The sequence below is a fragment of the Apodemus sylvaticus genome, chromosome 3, assembly GCF_947179515.1.
Source record: "Apodemus sylvaticus chromosome 3, mApoSyl1.1, whole genome shotgun sequence".
NCBI lineage: Eukaryota > Metazoa > Chordata > Mammalia > Rodentia > Muridae > Apodemus > Apodemus sylvaticus.
Window position 1 is genome coordinate 33,064,368 of NC_067474.1, and position 18,901 is coordinate 33,083,268.

At 41.4% G+C, this 18,901-nt stretch overlaps 1 protein-coding gene across 1 annotated transcript in view; it reads right to left on the minus strand.

Moving 5' to 3' along the window:
- The window catches only part of Cpne3 (copine 3), a 49,090-nt gene extending 35,846 nt beyond the window's left edge, over positions 1-13,244 (minus strand). Inside the window, exon 1 of the mRNA XM_052176129.1 lies at positions 13,130-13,244. The gene's annotated coding sequence lies outside the window, so the exon portion shown is untranslated. The remainder of the gene's footprint in view (positions 1-13,129) is intronic.
- Positions 13,245-18,901: the final 5,657 nt, after the last annotated feature.

Consider the following 18,901-nt stretch of genomic DNA (forward strand, 5'->3'; position numbering starts at 1 on the left):
TAATGTAAATAACTGTCCTAGGATTGGATGAGTTAGTATACTTAAATGTATACAAGTGTTTACTACTATTATTTCAGCACAGTTTGCCTCCATGCAGTGTAATCCTTTCTAATCCTGAATTTCCTATATTTTAGTATTATATTCCACAATTTTTCCTGATTATGCCAATACACATTAAACTGCTCCCCAAATTCCTGCTGCTTTCATAGTAAAAGATTGGTAGAGTATTAAAATACAATATCAAATTTTGCATGGTGTCTGACACCTATCTATATCCATAGTATTCAAGATGCTTAAAAAAAAAGCAGATCACAAGTACAAGGCCAGGCTTGTTTAAAAACAAATCAAGTACAAAGGAATGCACACCTGCGTTAAACTTAGCACCTAGGTGTATAACCACATGTAAACCACACTTCTACTTCCTAAGCCTAAATTTCCACATAGAAGTAAACTACATCTGGAATGTGCCAAGTACATTTCTTTCATCTCAGACACAGAATCTATGAATACAGTTTTATCAAAAGGGATTGGGTACAATCAGGGTGGTATGGCCATAGACTATGACAATGGAAACTCTCTGGAATCTCTGAGGGTGACCCTAGCTACGACTCACAGCAATGAAGGATACAGAGCCCAAAAGGGCCATCTCTTGCAACCAGAAAAGACTTCCAATGGAGGACTGGGACACCAACCCAGCCACAAAACCTTAGACCCACAATTTTTTCCTACCAACAAGATGTGCAGGGGTAAAGATGGAGCAGAGATTGAAAGAATAACCAACCAACGAATGGCTCATCTTGAGACCCATCCCATGAGAGAATGCCTGCACTGTCACTATTAATGATATTCTCTATACTTTCAGAAAGACGTCTAGCACAACTGTCATCTGAGAGACTTCACCCAGCAACTGATGGAAACAGATGCAGTGACCCATAGTCAAATATTAGTCAGAGCTTAGGGAATTCTATGGAAGGCGGGGACAAAGGATTGAAGCAACTGGAGAGGACAAGGTCAGCACAAGAAAAGACACAGAATCAACTAACCTGGGCACACAGTGGTCCACAAGAGACAGAACCACCAAACAGAGAGCATGTATGGGATGGGCCTAAGCCCTGGCACGATGTGACAGTCGTGCAGGGTGGTCCTCATGTGAGACTCCTAAAGAGGGGCAGGGGCTGTCTCTGCCTGCTGCCTGCCTTGGATCCCCTCCCTAACTGGGCTGCCTTGCCTAGTCACAACAGGAGATGCTTCTAGTCCTACTGCAACTTGATATGCCAGGGTGGGTTTACATCCATGGAAGCCTCCCTTCTTCTGAGGCTTTTCTGAGAAGAAAGGGGGGAGGGGAAAATGCCAGGGAGATGAGTGAGGTTATAGGGAGGAACTGGGAGGAGAGGAGAGAGGAGAGAGGAGACGCTTCTATTGGGATAGAAATAAATATATTAATTTTAAAAACACATAACCGTTCCTCTGCATTACAAAAGAATTAATAAGTTTGATTCCAAAAAAGTTTAATCATTTTTCTTTTATATAAGGTAGTTTTAGAGTTTTCTAAGTTTTATGATCATAAACAGAGTGAGCGTGATTGTTAAGGACATTGTTAAAGATTAGCATTGCTAAGCATAAGTACCAACCCAAAAGGTTTGTTTATAAGATGGGGTAAACTCAACCAAGAATACAAATATTTATGTGCAAAGTCATTCTCACAACAAAAGATCATTAGAAAATTATTTTTCTCTTCTGAATATGCTCAAACAAAGGCTACACAAACAACATGGCAGATTATTTAATAACGTGCTGACAATTACATTACTGCACTGTAGCCAGGAAGCAAATTCCCTCTAAAGCAGCACTCACTGTTCCCCAAAATGAGTCAGACCTCTGCCTCTCCATGCTATTTACTGCCAGAAACCCATTATACTTAATGGCCAATGCAAAAAAGTAAATAAGCATTTGGGTCTAGAACTTTCCTAATATGAACAGTCATATAAATACTTTCATTCTTGTAACTATTGAATACATGACATGCTAAGAAAACAGTGTAATTCATGAACATACTATAATGGGAGAACATAAAAAATGTTCTGTATCCTTTGAGGACAGAAAATAGGGCATTTTTCTGCAATAAATTATCAATCAGAAGACTATGTGTGCAACTAAAGAAGATTCTGCATGTTTTCTACAGGATCATAGAGATAATACCAAAGGAAACACTTAAGTATGAAGCGTTTGGCTACTACAGTCTGTACAATCTGCATACTGAATGTCAACCATTCTCTCTAAATCCCTTCGTTTGGCCCAACACAGACTATGCAAATCAAGTGAAAATTAAGACACAAAGGGGAGCTGGAGATGAAACCTGAAGTATGTGGTTGCTTCCTTGCCCTGCTGAAACCCTGTTCAACCAGGTCTTGAAATAAATAATTTAAAAGGAGCAAAGATTTGTTTTGATAATGGAATTTTTTCCATTTGCCAGTCAGTCATAATATACTTGTATGTAAGAGAGGTTGCTAATTAGAGTTATTCTCCAGGAGGTGGGTGGGTAGGAGTGGGAGGAAGTAAGTGTGCTATTAGACCAAAATAAACAAAGATAATGGTCTTGGTCCCTGGCCCCCAGCCTGTTCCATTGGTCTTAATGGAGACACATCACGACGGCAGTACACATGGCGTCGGCGGCTGGACACCTCATGTTAGACTGAAGCAGAGAGAATGATGCCCATACACTTATGCACTCTACACCTTCCTCCTTCCTTACACCTGCCCCCACATCCCTGGGGCATTGCCATCTACATTCAGGTTGGGTCTTCCCACCTACTTAATCCCTTCTGTGAATGCTCTCAATCACATCCAGAAGTGTGTTAAACTAATATCCTAGATACTCTTGAGTACATTCTCAGTTGAGAGCATGAAGGCACCCTGGGCTCAAAAGCCCCAACCAATCAACCACCAGACAAACAAAACGAACAAACAAAAAGAGATCCTTTACAAACGTAGATGAGGGTGAGGGATATAGCTCCCTTGGTACTGTACTTGTCTACCATGCACTTGTCTACCATGCATGGAGCACTGGGCTTACTTCCCAGCACCACATGAAACAGTGCGTGACCTACACCTGTAATCTAGCACTTAAGAAAGCAGAAGCAGGAGGATCAGAAATCCAAGGATGTCCTTGGTCATACAGAGAATTTGAGGTCAGCCTTGACTACATAATAATCACACATACACAATAATTTTTGCCCTAAGGTTATTAACCTAATAAATACAAAGACCAAAGTTACAACTCAGACGTTTTATTTCCTCATGACAAAATGCTCCCAGGGCATTAAAATGTCTCTAATTAATGTTTGCTTGGTGTAATAATAATTTAATTCTGTAACTTTTAACATATCAAATATTTATCATGACAAAATGAATAATGAAATAGATCCTTAAAATTATAATATTCTGATTGGGCTGCCTCATCTAGTCTCAATGTGAGAAATGCACCTAATCTTACTGCAACTTGATCTACCAACGCTGGCTGATATTCCTGGGAGGCCTCCCCTTTCCTGAGAAGAGAGGTGGGTGGAGAGAGAGGGGAGGTGAGAGGGAGGGGCTTGGAGGAGGGGAGGGAAGCTGCAATCTGGATGTAAAGTAAATAAATAATAAAAAATTAAAATTATATTAATATTTATTAAATAGCTTAAATAGATAATCTAAATTAATATTTAGGTTGTAATTGCTAATATTTTTCTTAAACTATAACCAGAAAAACATCAGGCTGACAAAGAGCAGGATGGCTTATATTATATCGCTGTTCCTCTTTAAGACAGTCTGTGAGTCTGTAAGTTGCTTGAGTCTAAGAAAGGCTTGTCTTTTTTCTATTTTTTATTTTTTATTGATCCGTGAGTGTTTTGTCTACATGTGTAGGTGGATTATGTGCCTGCACTGCTGCCTGTGGAGGCCAGAAGAGGGCATCAGGCCTCTGGAACTGCAATTAGAGGTTGTGGGCGATCATATGGTGCTTGGAACCAAATCTGGGTCCTCTGCCAGCGTATCCGTATCCGCGTTCTTGAATGCAGAGACATCTCTCCAGTCCCTTCTTCTCTTTTCTAGGGCATGCCCACATTTATATGTTTACCATGCACACAGAGCTGGGCAATCTTAGAGTGGCACTGAATCTCAGGAACAGTCACTCAGCTTTCTGTCCTTGTGACAAAAATACTTGGAAAATTCAACTTTAGAAGGAAGGTTTTATTTTGGTTCATGGTTTCAAACCTTATAGCTGATGGCTGGTTAGTCTTGTCGGTTGTTTGTTCAGTTGGGGTGCATGTGTGCATGAGGGCGTGTATGCATGTGTTGAGACATCCCATAAAGGCAGAAACAACTAGCAGAAGAATACTGCTCATGTAATGGCTTCCAGACAACAAAGAGAAAGGCTTGCCTTTCCAGCTAAGCTCCATGAGAGGGCTGGAGACAGATTCGCCAGCACAGTGCTTGCCTCGAAAGCATGAAGACAGGAACATGCAGTTCCGGCCCAGAAAGTACCTGGAAAAGCAAGGTGCAACGACACTACTTTGTAATTCCAGTGCTGGAGGGCAGAGCCAAGTGCACTTCTGGCCCTCCATGATTACATTAGCTAGCTCCAAGCCAGTGAGAATATGTTTAAAACCAAGGCAGATAGCACCGGAGGAAAAACACCTATGGTTGACTTCTGTCTTATATACACACCAGGCATGAGCACCTACACATACACAAACATGCATACACACGCATGTACATATATATACACAGACCCATTAAGCTATGAGTTATTATGTGTATAAGTCCCTCAAAAGGCAGAGGCAGAAACTGTAAGTTTGAGGCCAGCCTGGTCTACATAGTGATAGCCAGAGCTACATAGTGAGACCCTGTCTGAAAAAATAAAGATTTAAAAAGTAAATAATAAATAAGTTAATAGATGTATAAACCCACTTAGAGACCCATAATCCAAATACTTATGAAAATCTCACCTTCTGCCCTGAGGACCAAACCTCTAACATATGAGATCCTGGTGGACATGTAAAATCCAACCCACAACACATACTGCACTTAAAAGTCAGATCTGGCTATGAATGTAGCTTTATGGTAGAGTGAAGTTTTTGTACAACCAGAATCTAAACAAATTAGCAAGCAGCCAGACTCTGAGACTAAGAGTCTTTTTTTTTTAAATATTTTTATTTTCTATATTCTTTGTTTACATTCCAAATGATCCCCCCTCTCCATATGTCCCATAAACCTTCTCTCCATCCATTCTCCAATCACCTCCCTCCTTTTTCTCTGTCCTTATATTCCTCTCCAATGCTAGACCAATCCTTTCCAGGATCAGGACCCTCTCCATACTTCTTCATGGGAGTCATTTGTTATGCGATTTGTGCCTTGGGTATTCAGACCTTCTGGGCTAATTAATATCTACTTACCAGAGATTGCATTCCATGTGTATTCTTTTGTGATTGGGTTACCTCACTTAGGATGATATTTTCCAGATCAAACCATTTGCCTAAAAATTTTGTGAATTCATTGTTTCTAATTGCTGAGTAGTATTCCATTGTGTAAATATACCACATTTTCTGTATCCATTCCTCCTTTGAAGGACATCTGGGTTCTTTCCAGCTTCTGGCTATTATAAATAAGGCTGCTATGAACATAATAGAGCATGTGTCTTTATTGCATGCCGGGGAGTCCTTTGAGTATATGCCCAAGAGAGGTATAGCAGGGTCCTCTGGAAGTGTCATGTCCAGTTTTCTGAGGAACCGCCAGACTGATTTCCAAAGTGGTTGTACCATCTTACAGCCCCACCAGCAGTGGAGGAGTGTTCCTCTTTCTCCACATCCTCGCCAACACCTGCTGTCTCCTGAGTTTTTGACCTTAGCCATTCTGACTGGTGTAAGGTGAAATCTCAGGGTTGTTTTGATTTGCATTTCCCTAATGACTAATGAAGTTGAGCATTTCTTAAGGTGCCTCTCTCAGCCATCCGAATTTCTTCAGGTGAAAATTCTTTGTTTAGCTCTGTACCCCATTTTTTAATAGGGTTATTTGGTACCCTGGGGTCTAACTCCTTGAGTTCTTTGTATATATTGGATATTAGCCCTCTATCAGATGTAGGGTTGATGAATATCCTTTCCCAAATTGATGGTTGCCGCTTTGTCCTTTTAACAATGTCCTTTGCCTTACAGAAACTTTGTAATTTTATGAGGTCCCATTTGTCAATTCTTGATCTTAGAGCATAAGCTATTGGTGTTCTGTTCAGGAACTTTTCCCCTGTGCCCATGTCCTAAGAGTCTTGTATCAAAAGAATAAAGAGCTAGGTGTGGTGACACAATCCCGTATCAGTTCTTGGTATTCAGTAGTGAAGAATCAGTAGTTCAAATCCAGCCTCCACTAAGTAGTAAGTTTAAGTTAAGCCTGGAATACATAAGACCTTGTCTGAGAGAGAGAGAGAGAGAGAGAGAGAGAGAGAGAGAAAGAGAGACAGAGACAGAGACAGACAGAATGACAGAGACAAAGAAAAATGAAAGGAAGAAAAAAAGAAAAAAGAAAAAAATTGACTTCATAAAATGAAACCAATGAAACCAAATGTTATTTCTGTTTGGTCACTGTTTCTATCCTTGCCACAAGATATGAGAAATGAAAATGAGGAATGTCAAACATAAAATCACCCAAGACAGAGAAGCGGATACTGTTTTCACCTTAATGTGAAGCAAACAGGAAGGGTAACTGGAGCAACAGGGAAACCAGACACTGGTTCTGGATGAGACAAGCGATGGTGGTCATGTGGACAGGGGCTTAACTTCTCTGGGCCTTGCTTTCTCCAGTGTGAATGCTAACTCACTCAGTATCTTCAGGTAATGCCCAACGTCTCTTCCAGTTTGTGTTCTTTTACTTTAATGTAACTATAATGAATACATAACTTGTATAGGAAGTGTTACTCAAGGGCTCAAAAACAGAAAATACCAGAAATATAGAACAAAATGGAGAAATGGTTGAAAAAGAATAGGGTTGTTCAAGTTCAATCCCCGTCAGCCACTACTTAAAAAGCTGTAAAAAAGCACACGCGAGTACTTTCTCACCAGTCTGGCAGCCTTGTCTGAAACCCATTAAACTCACAAACAATATGAAAACGCAGTACACCTCAACAAGAAGCCAGGCCCTGCCTCCTGGGCTACTGCTGCATAAGGAAGTGAGTTTTACCACACCCACAGTGTCTCAGTGTGAAACTCTCAGGACACAGCACTGCAGAAAAGGGACCGGGAGGCTCACCTCCGCCTGTAACTCCAGCTCCAAGAAATCTGACACCCTTTCCAGGTCTCTGTGCACATCTACACACACACAGCAGATACACACACACACACACAGGAGACACAAACACACACACACACACACACACACACAATGTAAATAAATCTAAACATTTTTTCTGATAGTAGAACAGTCCTTAGCATGTCCAAAGCCACCTTCCCAAAAAGTTTCCAAATTCTTGATGCAAAATCTAAACAGTAATGTTTAGATTTGCTGATGGTATCTGAACACAAAGAACTCAGGAAAGCCAGTTAATAATAAAAAATGTGAACAATGTATCAGTAGCTTAAGAAGTACATATCATTTTCACCTTGCTTTTATTACCACAAAGTGAACTACCAACTTAAGCCCTCCTTTAAACTCTCTAAAAAAAAAAAATCCTGAAAACAGGATTATTCTGATTGATTCAGAGTAAGAAGGAAACTTATTTATTAATGTTTTAACTTAGTACACATTCCAAACTTTGCTACTGTTCTAACCCCTTGGTCAACAAACATACATAGAAATGTCACTGACTACACACTTAAGTCCACTGAAGGAACAGATCATCACATGTGCACTTAGGAGTCTGATGGCTGGTACTGATGGTAATGTTGACAAGATGGAAGAGACAAACTTCTCAGCATATCTATGAAGGAGTTTCTAGAATCCATGCTAAATGGGGATGAGACCATCCCATGGGCTGGGGTCCCAGACTGAATACAAAGGAAGAAAGCAGGCAGAGTACCAGTATCCAGTGCTCCCTGAATACTGCCGGTATACCAGTCACCTCCAGTGCCAGCCGGGGACTGTGAACTTCCTTGAATTGCTTTTGTGCAATAATTTTTCACAGCAGTGATGACAATTATCAATGCAGGTGTTTGAACAAGAAATACCAGGACCTCAATATCATCTTACTTTAGGCAAAAAAAAAAAACAAAAAACAAAAAAAAAAAACTTTACATGCTTGGCTATAAAATACAGAACAACACTGCAGGTTACCTTATGTCAATACGAATTAGGGTAATTAGCTGTCCACAATGTAAGGTAAAGATGCAGTGAGGCTGTGGAGCAGCTGGACAGCAGAATCAAGGATGAAGTATTCAGGCATGGGATACACTGAAAACTCAAGTCCTTTGAGTCTCCTTTGCCTGGAGTTCTCTGTCACCTTTCTGCCTCCAGTTACTTCCTTGTGTTGAACCATGAGAGCTTCCTACCTTCCTGATGAACTACGTTTGAACTACGTTTGTACTTCTCCACACCTGCGTTTTAGATATGGTTCCCGTCTCCCCTTCTTCACTGGGTATGCAGACCGTCCTGCTGGCTCAGAGTTTCACTGGTCACACAGTGCCTCTCTAGCTCATAGTAAACAATGATATAAAAGTTCTTTTGGTCTTATGTGCCAGGATCCCAGCACTCTGGAGGCTGAAGCAGGAAGAAGTGACTTTAAGGTCAGCCGGGACCTTACCCCAAAATAAACAAATTCCTTCATTTTAAAGCTGAAACTGCTTTGCATCCACAGCATCACTCGTTTAGAGAGCATGTGCTGGCATTCCCAACATAAATAAATGATTATATATTGAACAGAAACTATGAAATGTTTACACGTTCTCTGATTTCTAGAATATCCACTTCAGCATTGGTTACCATGTGCATCACAGTTGTTTTTAACTTTCTGGAAAATCCTTCTATAGTTCCTAATCATTAATACTTAATAACACTATTACTCATTTAATATCAGTTCACCAATTCCTGGGGCCACCTGCCTGTGTCAGGCACTCTTCTGAGTTGTTGGGGAACCAACAGATGAAGGCTCTCATGAATGTGAGTCCAGGACAGAGAGCTAAGTGAGCTGAGTAGACTTACCAGCCTGTCACCTGGTAACCAACGTGGCGAGAAACACTGCGGGTGTGCTGCACTTTCAGGAAGTTCAAACATTTCTTTTGACAATGCCACCAGGAAATACTTGTTTAGATTTTCACCTCTTTTTAAAACATATGATCCCAAGCAGGCGGTGGTGGCACAAGCCTTTAATCTCAGCACTCAGGAGGCAGAGGCAAGAGGATCTCTGTGACTTTGAGGGCAGCCTGGTCTACAGAGTTCCCGGAACAACCAGGACTACACAGAGAAACCCTGTTTGGGGAAAAAAAAAAAAAAAAGGATCCCAAGCTAGAAGGAAGAACATTTCCACTCCCTTTCACATTTGTAGGTAGGAATTTTTAACAAACTATCATCTTAAGGTTTAGAGGAACTGTAAAACCAAAATTTCAGTCTTTAAGTACCTGGGTGTGGTTGCACATACCAATAATGCCAGCACTAGAGAGGCAAAGGAATGTCAACCTTGCCTTTGTAGCTGTTTCCACCAAGCTACACAGACTCTATATGAAAAGGAAAAGAGAGTGAGACAGAGAGAGAGAAAGAGACAGAGACAGAGAGAGAGAGTGAGAGGCAGAGAAGGAAAGGGAGGGGAAAGGAGGAGAGGGGAGAAAATGGGGAGAGAAGGAAGAGGGGAGAGGAGGCTGGGTAGTTGTGGCACACACCTTTAACTCCGACACTTAGGAGAGGCAGAGGATAGCCAAATATCTTGCATCAAATAAATAAGAAAAAAAGAAAAGAGAGCAAAATAGAAAACTGAAGCTAATATGATGACACTATAAACCACACTACCCACATTGTTGCTTTGGTAATTTTTACAGGAAATAGACATAATATATCTATTTCATAAGATAGTAGTTTACAAACTGACTGTGTAATATTCCTGTCTCATAGGGAAATTGTATTAATGTGCTAATAGAAATTGGTGAGACCACAGTACTGTTACTTTTCATGTCTTTTTAAAGGTTATGATTCCTTTTAGTTGAGCTGATATATATAAAGAGAATGAAAAGCCTCTCCAAAAAAAAATCTCTACACTCTACTCCCAGCCTTCTTCAGATACATTAAACCAGCGTATAACATAGCTACACAATGGTTTAAATTTAGTTATGAGAATGTTATCAAAATGTGTATATAGGTTCCCTTCCTCATCAGTACGAAAAACTTAATGTTAAATAAAATCTATGATAAGTAGTCATTTAAGTTCTTTCTTGGCAACTCTTTTAACAAAGCTTCGACAAGTCTACTACCTCATTCATTTAGGCTTTAACCTTGGCAGCAGGATCTACAAGACAAATTGAGAACATTAAAACAAAACAAAATCAGTTTAGAAGGAAGTTAGACTGTAAGATAAAGGCCTCAGAAAGGACTTGACAGTGGTTTGGCTTCTTCAAGAGGCTGAGAACTAATGGAAGTGGTATTGATTCTTACTAAAAGATCCACCAGCGAGACCATGCTTTGACAAAGAATTGTGCCTCATTATGAATATTTAAAAGTCAAAATGTCATGAAATCATTTTTCACACCCAACATTATCTTTCTTGACTTGGCTGCCAAGTATATTAAATCATCAATGAAAGCAATTTTTGGAAAAGAGGTAGTTTAACAACTATAGTGGAATCCGAGGACAGCACCAAAAGAAAGCAAGAAACAAAACACCATGTACAAAGGCATATGAAGAGATGGGACAGCACACAGACACAGAGCTGGGTGCCTGAGCAGATGGGGGGCGGAAGAAATTTCACTGCAAAGAATGCTAACAAATATTTTATTTAATTATATGTGTTTATGCTGGGCAGTGGTGGCCCATGCCTTTAATCCCAGCACTTGGGAGGCAGAGGCAGGTAGATTTCTGAGTTCGAGGCTAGCCTAGTCTATAGAATGAGTTCCAAGGCAGCCAGGGCTACACAGAGAAACCCTGTCTTGGAAAAAACAGAGAAACAAACCAACAAACAAAAATGGTATGTGTTTATTTCAGTTTTGCGGGACTAAGCGAAAGGTCATCAGCTTGCTAGACAAGTTCCCTTACTCTGAGCTTGGTCACCAGCCCAACAAAATATCTTAACATATTTGTTAGTTTTCTTTTCGTGTTTTGTTTCTTTGTTTGTTTTTGTTTTTCAACAGAGTTTCTGTGTGTAGTTAGCACTGGCTGTCCTGGAACTCCCTCTACATATCAGGTTGGCCTCAAACTTAAGAGACCTACCAGAGTGCTGGGATTAAAGGCTTTATTTTATAGATCACTGTTTATAAATGGTCACAGTTCTAAATAGAATTAAAAGAGATGTCCAATTATCAACATGCCTTTGAAGGCAATGAATAATTTTGCTCCCCCAATTCTAGAACCTCAGCTTTAGGGGATAGACCAGAGAAGAGATTCTGAAAGACAGTATTTCCTTCCCTTCCTGTGCCAAGCAATGTTTTAATCTGTAAAAACCAGAAATTCAGTTTTGCCTCATTAAGGGAGCTCTGCATGGTCCAATCTTGGAGATGGGGCTCTAAATTTTCAGGCTAGAGTGGGGTGCATTTTTCAACTAGTCAGCCAAAAGGATTCTCAAAATGGTGGGGGTTAAGGGTGGGGAATGCCCTTGAAAAGCAGTTTGATCCTAAGAATCCATTGTCATCACCACAACTACTATCATAGGCCATCTGTTTTGTTACCTTTTCCTAAGCTTTACTGTTTGCCTGTACCTGTTTTAGGCCTGAACAGGTTTTATTTGGCTATGACTGGCAGAACTCAGAGCTGATATTAAAAACAAGACTTAATGTGAATAAATATTGATCTTATCATTGTTTACGTGCCAGACACTTAGATGAGTGATCTACAAACATTTTATTTAATCCTCACAACTCTATGACATGTCAGTGCTCTGTTTTACAAATGTAGAAACACACCTGAAAGGGTTACGTACCCCACCCAAAAGTTAGACAGCTAACAAAACCTCAGCACATAGTTGAAACTAGACAGATAATCACTGACTTAGTCGTGAAATAATGTTCACTTACTTCTGCAAATCATATATTATAAAAAAACAGACCTGAATGGAAACCTAATGCTACCACTTTCACAGGTGCCTAGTTTCGTAAACTAACTCCAGTTTCCTGAGGAGTGAAAAAGCTAATAGTCGCATTTAAATTTGTTGTGAGCTAACCGTGTATAAAAACGGTCTTAACACAGTGGCTGTGGGTCAGTGCCGTCCACTGGTTGTTTAACCCTACCTTACCCTCTATCTGATTATTCTAAGGCGGCCACACAGACAGCAGAAAAACACAAAAGCTGATCACCGTCAAGTGCATTAGGGCCAGCACTAATGGTCACTAGGCTCGGTCAAGTTTCTGACTGCAAAACAAATGCCACTGCCCTTCGTCCGCGTCCCGTGCGCAGTGAGCCCAAAGCCCTGGACGGACGGATTTCGAAGCTGGTACAGGTGCAGGCGCTTGCTAGGATTTCACGCAGTCCCCGCTTTGCACGGCATTCAGTATCACCTTTTCCCACAGCACGCAGCCTTTCCTCCACCGTCCCCCCGGTTCCCGGTCCACCGTTCCGCGGTTCCAACCGGTTCGTCTGGTTCACCAATCTTTCCCCGCTGAGCGGGACCTAGATTTCGGGGCTGTAACCCTTCGCCCCACCCTGCCCTTCCACCCGAGGCCCGAGGATCCCTGGCAGGGTTGTCCAGGTGCGCGAGCTGCAGGCCCAGGAGGCGCTCGCGGCCCCCAGGCTGACCCCCAGCCCCGGGCCTCAACCGGCCGCGGACCCTGCACGCGACACTCGGGAGTCCCCAGGGTGGGCCGGAAACCCACGGAGCACTTCCAGCGCCCGGGGCCGGAGGGAGGGACGGGCCATGCGAAGCCTGGGGGCCCTAAGTCTTCCCGCCCGGGACCCGCCCGCTTCCCGGGAGGCTGCAGGCTTGGGCTGGGCCGCACAGCTCCCGAGCTGGGGAAATTCACGCACTCACCGCACTCACCGTGCTAAATCGCCGATGAAGTCGCGTGCGGGTGGAGAGCCAGCAACGAGCACCGCAAGGCGGCAGGACCACGGGGACTTTACTGGAACCTGAGGGCTGGACCGCCGAGGGGCGGGGTTCGTGGGCGGGGCTCGTGGGCGGGGTCCCGGCAAGGAGGGGCGAGGGCGGGGCTTGTGGGCGGGGCCAAGGTGAAGTTTTGCTTTTGGTAGGGAAGCTTGCGACCCAACCCATTTTCACTCCCAGTTTTTTCTGGGGCGCCTAATTCTTACAAAACCCATAGTTGATTTTAAGCATTAAAATGTCTGATCTGGGGGGCTCGGAAGTTAAGAGCACTTGTGACTCTTGCAGAGTAGCTCACAAACATCTAGAACATCCAGAGGATCTGACATTCTCTTCCGATCTCCAAGGGCTGCAGGCATGTGTGTGTGTGTGTGTGTGTGTGTGTGTGTGTGTGTGTGTGTGTGTACAAACATGCAAACAAAACATTCATACATGCAAAGCAAAACAAATAAACCCTAAAAAAAAAAAAAAGAAAGCAGATCTGGACAGGGAAAGAGTGTAAAATGGTAGCTCTTAACCATCCTTCTATAGAGCGATTCAGTGAACACCTTCCCAGAGTCATTTTACATGCTTATTTTATTTAATATACATATTTATTTTATTTAATCGTCACAAAAGCTTTGTTATGTGTTTAATGCCACGAACCTTTTCACAAGAATAGTACAAGTAAATACTGTGAAATGCAGTAGGTAAACAGTTGTTCAATTTGCCTAAAGTCACTAGAATATACTAATCTCAAAATGCCTATGGTGATGGGTACTCAAGGTCACATCTTCTATTGAATGAAAATTTAAAATATCTGCTGAAAATGGGATAAAAATTGACAAAGACAAAAGAACAGTATTACCACAAACCTGGCAAAAGTTACTTTACTTAAACTGATGAGGAAAAAAGGGGGGGAGGGATGGGAGAAAGCACTCAATAGAAATGACTAAAGAATGGAATGTGATATGTATGCTGCCAGAGGAGAAATGTAATCTCAGTCTTATCCAGCAGTGAACCCTATGAGTTACAGTGATGAGCAGCCTGGAAAGACACGCCCTTTCTGCAATAGTGGCAGGAATATCATGGGGATAGCCATGCTGATTGGATTTAAGTTCCACTCCACAAAATGAAACCCATACCTGGGACCATACCAAAACAACAGTTAAGCAGGTCACAGACCCAGGGGAGAACCTATTTAAATTATTCTGCTAAACGGACAGAGTATTAGACCAGTTCCTAATGACTTATTGTTAAACCCATAGATTAATGCACCTACCAACTCTCATCAGAGCAGCTTCTGTTTGCAGTAGTGATGAACAGAGTCCCACAAATGTCCAAAGCACAGAGGATGAGCAGACCCCTAAACCGGATATTTAGATCACACCCCCTCCTTCCAAGACCCCGCAGTGATCATTAAAGACAGAAAGCAAAAAAATTGTAAGAGTCAGAGTTTTCCAGGCAGTTTTAACTTTCCAACAGATTGGAAAGACCTGTAAAAGCTAGGGTTAGATAAAAATATCAGCATGCAAATGGGCAATGGGTATGAAGTCTCACTCATAGCTATATATTAGCAATGTAGCAGCATCTGATAATTGATGGGAGAGTGTTGGTTGATTTCCTCGAAGGGGGTTGCCCCTCATAGATCAACCATGCTCCCCTTTAGTCTACTTTATTGACATAGAAGGACCCAAAATAAAATGTAAATTAGATATGACCCAGTCATACAAAGAAAACATTCAAAATCCTCACAGCATGAAGAGAAACTACACTTCTAGCCGCCTACCTTATCATTGTTTTTTTATCTCTTGCTTCCTCCTCCTGCCTATTGGTCATAGATTTCCATCTACTTTTCCAGAGCAACATTTTGCATGTTTCTTTTACTGTACACAAAATGCTGTATCCCTAACAATCTTCATAACTCGCTTCTTTGGGTATTAATTCAAAAGTTCTGAGTGATGTCTTCTCTGGCCATTATCCAGTTTAGGATTGCAATGTAGTTCAGTTATAAAGTACTAAATGCCTAGCACAAACAAGGCTCTGTCTTCAGTACTGAACATTGAAAAGGGAAAAAACATAAAATGGAATTGCAAAGGATTACAGAAATACATCTACAGCCTTTTCTCCTTCACCTTCCTAGCTGGCGTTTTGCACTATCTGTCAGTATATATACTTAAGCATTTTACAAGTGTTTGTACTTTTCTTGTTACTAGAAGAGTAGAGGGTATATTACAGTGAAAAAAGGGAAAAGAGAAGGGGAGGACATGATGTCCTAGGTGTGTGTGGATAAGGCTTAGTGTAGCTGTGAGGGAGAGCATAGCAGGATGCACGGAAATGTGCAGTCTGGATAGGGCCTTGAGAGAAGGGGTGCGGTGGGGGAGCCAGAGGGCAGAAAGGAAAACCAGGAACCAAGAGGCCAGAGCAAGCCAGGAGAGAGGTGTGGCCAAAATGATAGGGTTATATAGGGAAGAAAGGCTAGGGGAGAGGGGACAGCCCCAACCCAGCTCCAATCCCTGGGTTGTTGAGTTTAGAGTAGGGGGCAGGGTATGCCAGCCAGGATGGCCTGTAGTTGGTAGTTGCTGAGAACCAGGCTACCAGCATCTGCTCTGATATATTAAATAGGCATTTCAGTTAACCATTTGTCCAGGGTTTGAGACCTAACATTACATTTACGCAATACATATTTATTGAATGAATGGAAAAGGTGGGCCATACCCTATTATAATTGAAAAAAAAAAAAAACAGTCATTGAGGTTACAGTATAATGAAGGCATATGTTACCAATTCCTCCACAATATACTTCACACCACTCCAAAAGTCAAATTATGAATTAGTAAATGAAAATATATTTAGGAGGAATAAGGAGATGTTTCTCCGAGGAACTGGCATACTGATGCTGGAAAGATAAATTGAAATTAGCCAGGTAAGAACTATGAGGAAAGGAAGACAGACGGCATCTGATAGTATGATATGAAGGAATACTGGCAGAGAAAGTATCATGTACTGAAGCCTTCGGCTCCCTGTAGAGTTAGAAAAGACAGTGGACCTGAGACTTCCTGAGTAAGATACATACATGTGGTATGTGGGGAGGAAGAGAGGAGTCAGGGAATGAAGCCACAAAGTCATGGGAAAGATAGTATAATCTCTGTTTGCCCGGATCTACCTATTATTTCCTTTTCTTAACAAGGGCTAGGGATCAAACCTAAGGCCTCTTACATATTAGTACTCTTCCAGCTACATCACCATATTAGCTACATCACCATATTAGCTACATCACCATATTAGCTACATCACCAGCTCTTTACATTTATTTCTGAAACAGATCCCATTGCATGCTTGAGATTATAGCTCATACTTTCAAGGTCCTGGGTTCAAAAACATGCACACAAAATAATCACATGTTTCCAATAATAGGACAAAATCATATCAAGAGCCTGAGGGGGTGAAGAGCCTCAGTATGCAAAGGTGTTGGAAGATACCTGATCACATTGTGAACCCTAAGATTGTGTTACTTCCTGAAAAAAGAATCTCTTTCTAGTGGTGGTATGGCTCTACCCTTGGCACACACCTTTAATCCCAAACAATGAAGGTAAAATTAGCTTGTAGAAGGAGGCACCCATGTTTGAAAGTAATGTTCAACTGAGAGGTAGACAAAGTGATGGTTCAGAGAAAGATTTGATAGCATAGATTAGGCCCAACTCTCACCAGAAGAGAGGGGGGGAAAGAAGCTACTCAAGAGAGCAGCACAGAGACAAAAGGACAGAAGGCAGATTTACCTTCTCATTCAAACAAGGCCAGCACTCTACCAGCAGAACTTTGTTCATAGTTTCTAAAGTAATGATGCCTAACCATTGAAAACCAAGTAAGATTTCCAGACAAATTTAAGATGCTGAGATAAATCTAAGTTTCAAGTAAATAGCTTTTTCAGCATAAGTATATCCAGTGAAATCTATTATTGGTGAGACTGTGCATGCATTGGAGTTATAGAGAACTTTCCTGTCATTCACAAGACTCTGGGTTTATTCTCAAAAAGCACACATTAAACTGGGATTCAGTGTAGCTGAGAGTGGAAATGGAATCTCAAGATGATCACGGCATCCAATGGTGTATAAACATTATTTAGCAGGATTGACCGAGCCTGCAGTAGAAAGAACCATTAAAAGTGGATCCTTTTGTGGAAATATCAAAGTTCAAAATAACAGGATTCAATAGAAGTTAAGAAGGGTATTCATATTTTAATGTAATATTGTATACCATGTATTTAAAATGTAAAAATTGACAAATATAATTCTATGTAATTACTAAATAGGGCATGATATTGTGGCATAAGTACATGAGTGTTTTATTATCATAAACTTATAGTTGATTTTTGAGAAGATTAGAGCCAAACCTACAAAGTATCAAATAAGAACTAGAAGTGGGGGGAGGTAAAGAGAGTGCTCAGTAGTTAGCCCTTAACACCCCAGTTCCAACTCCAGAAATTCCTGCCCCCCCAAAAAACAAACCAAACAGAGTGTGTCTTGTGGATTTGCCAAAGTTTAGTGCAATATTTGCAGGCATATTTCTCCATCATCACTGAAATGAACACAATGCAAGTAACAGCAAAAGCTATGTCTCATGTCTCTGCACCTGGGAAGCTTGCTCCAGACACCTGTTCCATCCCTTTTCTCATGGGCATGAATGATTCTGGAGAATTCAAACTCGAACTGAAGCACATCTTCCTCATTTATAACTTGCAGTTGCTATCTAAGCCTAAGGATGATTAACTGAGATAATAGCATAATGGGTAAAGGACATGAAAGGTCCTAGTACCACATATCATCTCTACAAGTGGGTATTTAAGCAATTTCAGACAATAAATGTAAGTTAAATTAAAATCTGATTTTCTCTCTCTCTCTAGGATATAACCTTTTTCTTTATGTGTCCCTACCCAGGAAAGCACTGGGGTATCTATCTGAAGTCTTAAAATGCAGAGTCTAACAGTCATACCCAGTAGTTCAGACTAGACTGAAATTCACTGAGTAGTCCAGGATATCTTTAAAATCAATATAACAGTGCTGGGATCACAACAATTGACTTTATTTATTTCTGTTTTGAGACAGGGTCTCCCAGATTCCATGCTAGCATCCATTTCATTATATAGCTGAGGATGGCCTTGAACTCTGATTTATGTGGCCACCTCTGCTATGCTGGCATTCATTATAGGCATGTGCTACCACTCCAATCGTATGCAGTACTGAGAACTGAACCCAGGATTTCGTGCAAGCTAGGGAAGCACTCTGAAGGCTGGCAAAAGTAGGACTTCTTTTTCTGGTATGTCTTGACTAAGTCTCATGTGGCTTGGCTTTCTTTCTCTTAGTTCCCACCACCTCCAGGCTCTAGATTTGTTTTTCCACTCTCCTCCTTATGTAAGACAATCTAATTCATTTCAGCATTTATTTTCAAAAAGGACTATAAGCGCCAGGGTTCACTTTACAATTGACGACTTTAGAACGTTATAGAAACAACAAAACACAACACAAACCACCACCACCACCAAACAACAACAACAACAACAACAACAACAACAACCACTTTTTAATAAAGCTCCCAGAAAAGTTACAATAGATGAAGAGCTCTCTTCCCTGGCCTGCGCCGGTTGCGCGCATGCGTGATGGCTCTCCTCCTCCCATTTCCACCCACCCCACCCCCAGCCGCGAGCTATTTCCGGTCTTTGGAAACCCAGGCCCG